This window comes from Chaetura pelagica, unplaced genomic scaffold, assembly GCF_000747805.2.
Source record: "Chaetura pelagica isolate M959 unplaced genomic scaffold, ChaPel_1.0 scaffold72, whole genome shotgun sequence".
Taxonomy (NCBI): domain Eukaryota; kingdom Metazoa; phylum Chordata; class Aves; order Apodiformes; family Apodidae; genus Chaetura; species Chaetura pelagica.
In genome coordinates this window covers 602,462-608,335 of record NW_009952560.1, presented here as the reverse complement: position 1 = coordinate 608,335, position 5,874 = coordinate 602,462, and positions in this window count along the sequence as shown.

The following is a 5,874-nucleotide window of genomic DNA, read 5'->3' as shown; positions in this document are numbered from 1 at the left end:
CTAAAGCGAGGGATATGGCAGCTTTATTATAAGTTTATTACATGCTAATTCAAGCAAATAAATTTGCTCCAGCTGTGGAGCAAAGGAGATTAATAACCTCGAAGATCACTTCCCTGCTTTGATGAGTTTCTTGAACAGAGTAGAGTATATTTAGGAAGAGCAACTAGATTAGTCAAAAACCCCCTTTAATTATTAGTGACACTGTGCAAACTGCTTCATATGAGTGGAATGCCAACCACTTAACTCCCTGACCTTATTATTCAAATAAACACATCTTATCATAGCAACACAACTTGCTCCTCAACACATCCCACCAGCTCTGGGGATGGTGGGGGTGTCCCACTGGGTCAGCAGCTGGGGGGGCAGCGTGGCCACAAAGCTGCCCAGGGAGTGTGAAGCTCCTGTGTGGTACATGGTGAGCTGAGGAATGAGCTTTGCTGGGATGGGCTCTTGCCCCTTCCCCTGCCCAGGCTGCTTGGTACTGGGTTTTATATTGCAGTTGGTTGAGGTTTTTCTGGAAGTGCCTCAGGCTGGATGCTCTCACCTGCCTGGGTGTTGCTGAGGTTCTCACACCTTCTTCAGGACGTGTCCGTGGGTTTTGTGTGTGCACAGCCTTGGGTGGGGGGTTGTGGGGGCTGTTCTCGTGGTGGGACCTCTCCAAGTGGTCATTGCCATCCTGATGGCTGGACTCCAGGGTGATTGGGCACTTGCTGGCTCAGCCTTGCTGGAGCTGGGTGGGATGCTGGAGCTGGGTGGGATGCTGGAGCTGGGTGGGATGCTGGAGCAGGATATGGTGTTTTTTTTTTCTGCCCCTTTTTATAGATTTAAAGCAAGGGAAGAGGAGAGAGATTTTTTAAATAAAAAAAAGATTTCAAATGTCATGAAAGCATCTGTGCTGCTTGATGAGAAGCAGAGGAGGGAGGGGAGCAGAAAATGGTGCTGGTGTGGGGCTGCAGCACCCACGGACCTGCCTGGGGAGCTCCTGCCTGCCCTGGGAGTAACCCTCTCATTTGGGGTGCCTGGGTGTTGCTGAGGTTCTCACACCTTCTTCAGGACGTGTCCGTGGGTTTTGTGTGTGCACAGCCTTGGGTGGGGGGTTGTGGGGGCTGTTCTCGTGGTGGGACCTCTCCAAGTGGTCATTGCCATCCTGATGGCTGGACTCCAGGGTGATTGGGCACTTGCTGGCTCAGCCTTGCTGGAGCTGGGTGGGATGCTGGAGCTGGGTGGGATGCTGGAGCAGGATTTGGTTTTTTTTTTTCTGCCCCTTTTTATAGATTTAAAGCAAGGGAAGAGGAGAGAGATTTTTTAAATAAAAAAAAGATTTCAAATGTCATGAAAGCATCTGTGCTGCTTGATGAGAAGCAGAGGAGGGAGGGGAGCAGAAAATGGTGCTGGTGTGGGGCTGCAGCACCCACGGACCTGCCTGGGGAGCTCCTGCCTGCCCTGGGAGTAACCCTCTCATTTGGGGAGGAATCCTACATTTTTGCTTGTTGTCTGCGGAAGGAAGGGACTTGTGACTCTGTGCCAGGGCGTGGGTGGGATCAAAAGGCCCCTTCTCCCAGGAGAGCTGTCCCGGTGCCACGTCCTGTGCCCTCAACCCGCAGCAGCCGCCCTTGAGCCTGACGGATGGAGGCGGCTGCTCCGGTGAAGCGGAGAGGACAGGGAGCACCGATCTGCATCACTGGCTGCTTCCCTTCATCTCCCCTGCTCTCGTTTTACCCACCAGCCCAGCCGGGCTCGGCAGAGGCCAGAGCCGGGGTTGGGGGGGATGCTCAGGGGTGTCATGGCGTGGGGAGGGTCCCCAGGCTTGGTCTGCAGGGTTTGGGACCAGCTGCTCTTCAGAAAGCAGCAAATTGAGAATATTCTCCCCACCCCTGGTCTCCATGGCTCTTGCCCTTCCTGGCAGTTCCTACTCTATGTAACACAGAGCAAGAGAAAAATAGATGTTAAATACAGGGCTGGAGCACCGGCTCAAATCAATTCCTTTTTTTTATTTGATTCCTCAAGCTTTTGAATTCCCAGCCCTGCAGAGGCAGAGTGGTTAGCACAGGAGTGAGGCTGAGGGAGCAACCCTGGCGGATCAGCCGTTTGACTCAGTTATTTTGCCCCTTGATTTTCTGCCGAGCCGATGGCTGATTGCTGATGGCAGAGCAGTGTTCCCTGGAACACTCTGGAACACCCTGGAACACCCTGGAACACTCTGGAAAACCAGCATCTCCCCCAGGGGCTGCGTTCAGGCCCTGGTTTTGTTCCTCGGGTGCTGCGCAGGGGGGAGATGTGCTGAGCTGGTGCAGCAAAGGGGTCACGGTTCTCTCTCAGTCACCTTCCTCTGCCTGACCTCCCCATGTCCCTGCTCCCGGGATGTTCCAGGCGGATCGATGGCGGAGCGGGGAGGCTGCATTTACACAGTGTCGCAGCCATGGATGGTGGCAGCTGGGACGTGTGTCCCTCACACTCCCTGAGCCCCGTGGGGCTGTCGGGGGGTCTGGTGCCCGGGGGGGAGGTGCTGAGCCCAGCCCTGGTGCTGCTTCCATCCCCCCGATTCCCCAGCTCAGGAATCCTTCAAACAGGGGCAGTGTCATCTGTCAGGAGGGAACAGGGAGCAAGGGATGTGGCTCTGGCTCCATTGGGAGGGTTTGGAGCCTGCAGTCCCCTCCGGGCTCAAGCTTTTGAGATAAAAAGAGAGGAATTCCCCACCCATCAAAAGGTGGTGAAGGATGGTGGGAAGTGCTTTGGATCTTTGGATGAAAGGGGCTGAGGAGGAACAAAATGCTGCTGTGCTTTGAAGATGCAAAGCTGTGTAGACATCCTGAGCAGTTTTACCGGTGGCTCAAATGTGCCCCAGGCTTTTAAAAAGGCAAAAGTAGCTTCTTTTGTTCTTCTTTACTTATTGTTCTTGCTGATGGTGAAGTTGTGTCAGTGCCTGTAAGTGCCAGGTGCTCTGTGGGCACTGGAGGTGACACAGCTTGGTCTGAAGGGGGCTGGGGAGGGGACAGCCCATGACACACTGGAAGAACAAGCTGAGGCCATAAGAGGGACCCATCCAGTGAGATGGAGCTGGAGGTGCCCCCAGCCCGGGCTCTGCAGCGAGGTGGGGAGCCAGGCTGGCAGCCACCCACAGTATTGATGGGAGGAAGGGGTGGAGGGGGGTCTGGAGCTGCAGGAGGAGCGTGGTCTTGGCTCAGCAATGCCTGGAAACACCCTGCCTGCCAGGCTGTCCAGGCAGGTAGGAAAACCCCCAAATCAATAGAAAATTATGAGTTCAATGGAGCCCATCTCAAAGCTGTCAGGAGCTGGGAGGAAAGTGCAGTAACCGGGAAGGGAAAAGGCTCTTAATTCTGACTCTTTTTTGGAAAGCAGGGCCCAGAGAGGGGCAGATTTGGGTGCAGAGTCACCTCTGAGTGAAGGGACTGGCTGGCAGTGGGGAGGGGTCCTTCCCTTCTCTTCCCCCCGTGTTCTCTGTGCCAGGGTGGCTGCCACAGCTGCTGCATGGAAGGTGCTGACAGCCAGAGAAGAAAGGAGGCTTGTTTTGTTCAATTTACCAAACCACACAGTAGACTTTTTAAAATTACAGTGTAAGAAATAGCAGTAACTGCCTCTCTTTATTTTCCCATCAAGGGGCAGGCAGCAGAGCCCTTCCCACCTTGCTTGTCCTGAATCCCTGCCCAGCACTGCCTTGGTTTTGGGGCAGCCTGGAGCTGGGGACAAGGCTGCTGTTAATGCTGACTTGGTTTGTCCTGACAGGGGACATAGAATCGTTGAATCTGTTTGGTTGGAAAAGACCTTTCAGATCATCAAGTCCAACCATTAACCCAGCCCTGCCAAGGCCACCACTCATGTCCCTCAGCACCACATCCACACAGCTTTTAAATCCCTGCAGAGATGGTGACTCCCCCCCCTGCCCTGGGCAGCCTCAGCCAGGGCCTGACAACCCTTTCCATGAATAAATTGTTCCTAATATCCAATCTAAACCTTCCTTTGGCACAACTTGAGGCCACTTCCTCTTGTTCTATTGATTGTTCCTTGGGAGGGGTGTGGGGAAAGAGCCAAGGCAGCAGGATCTCTGCATCCTATGAAGGCCCAGGGTGGCAGCAAGGACCAGCCCCTGGTGACACTGTACGTGGTGATGTTGCAACTGGGCCTGGCTCAAGATGTGGATCATTTGGTTAATGAAGAGCTCAGTCCTCCTTGCCTTTTTAACCAGGTTTTTTTAATGGGTAATTATTCAGGAGCTGGAGCAGTGTGTGGGCTCCTCTCACCTGCTTCCCAAGTGAGTGCCACTCAATGTGTCACAGCAATTAGCACCTGGTGGACATGGTCACTGTCACCAGCCCCACAACAGGGCCTCAGCTGGTTCCCAGGCTCTGCAGCTGTGGAACCCACAGCAGTGGGTGGGAACATCCCTGAGCATCCCCAGCTAACTAACCCTGGTCAGTTAGTGGTGTGGTTGGGTGCTGAGTTTGATGACCTGGGCCTGCTGCCACCCTTCAATAAAGCAGCTTTGGGGATCAGGTTCTTCCACTCACACCAAGAATAAGAACTTTAATTGTCTTTGTTTGCCCTGCAGAGAAGAAACCACCGTGTGATGGATGTGAGCAGCAGCCACCACCCAGCCCATGGGAGCCTGTGCTGACGCTCATTGCAGCTGCTGGAGGTAAAGAGCTGGGAAATCAGCCTCTGCTGAGGCAGGAGTGAAGTCAAGTATGGGTGCCCTTTGCAAATAGCTAATGGATTACAAGTATCTCTGCACAGAGGAGCTGCCACCCCCTCATGACTGGGTGAAAACCTCAGGCTGGCACCCTCCAAATGTGGACCCTGCTGTTGTTGGTCATGTCTTGTGGTATTTAAAATAATTGAGTGCAGAATAGTATAAAGGGGCTGGTTGTGGTTTGGTGTTTTGCTCTTTCTGGGTGGGGTGACATAATAGTCAGGGTTTTGGTGCTCTCTGGGTGGCATCCAGGGATCAGTACCCTGTGGAACAAATGAGCTTTTACACCCCTCTATTTTATTATTCTTTATTAATAATGAGGAGGTCCTTATAAATAGCCATGAAAGGAAGTGCTTAAGCTCATAATTAATAAATGCTGGCCTGGGTTCTGCTGCCGAGCTGCAGGCACCAGCTGCCTGGTGGGGGGACAGAGCTCTGCTGCTGCAGTGGAGGGTGCCAGGGTCTGTACTAGAGGGGAAACATTATCCCCAGGAGAGCCAGGATGGCCACCCCTACACTGTCCTGTGAGTGACAGCCCAGCACAGGGTCAGGCTCCAGTGCCCCACAGAGCCCCCTCTGCCTCCTGAACCCACCGCCTCGGCGCAGCCAGAACTGGTTACAACAGGAGGCAACAGAAGTAAATCACATTTATATCCCTTGTTTTCTTTATCGGGGGCACTAATTTGACAGGGAAGGGAAAGTTTTGCTTATTTTACAACTCGGGTTTTTGGCTGCAATTTGATTTCAGTAGCTGGGAGGCAAACACGGAATTGTATTTTTATTCCGGCATTGGTATAAAAATTTACATTTTGACACAGAAACCCCCCCCACCCTCAATGTGCAGCTTTAGCAGGGCCCCAAGGCTTTCCATAGAACACATAACCCCACATACATAATACACTCATAATTCACTAATGTTTGCTGAATGACAGGGTTAAGTGGCTGCTATTCCCGGCCTCCCACCACACTAATGTGCTCCAGACCTGCGCTCCTTTTCTTCTGGATTGCAGTCAAATCGTTTCCTGCAGCCCTGACTGTGGCAGCTCCTTCCACCCCAAATAAACACTACTTCCGAAATTATTTTCATTTGTTTTGCTAATATAATTTTTCCCCTTGGTGCTCCACTAATCATCAATCCCATTAAGGGCTTGCTGTGTTGACTGCCT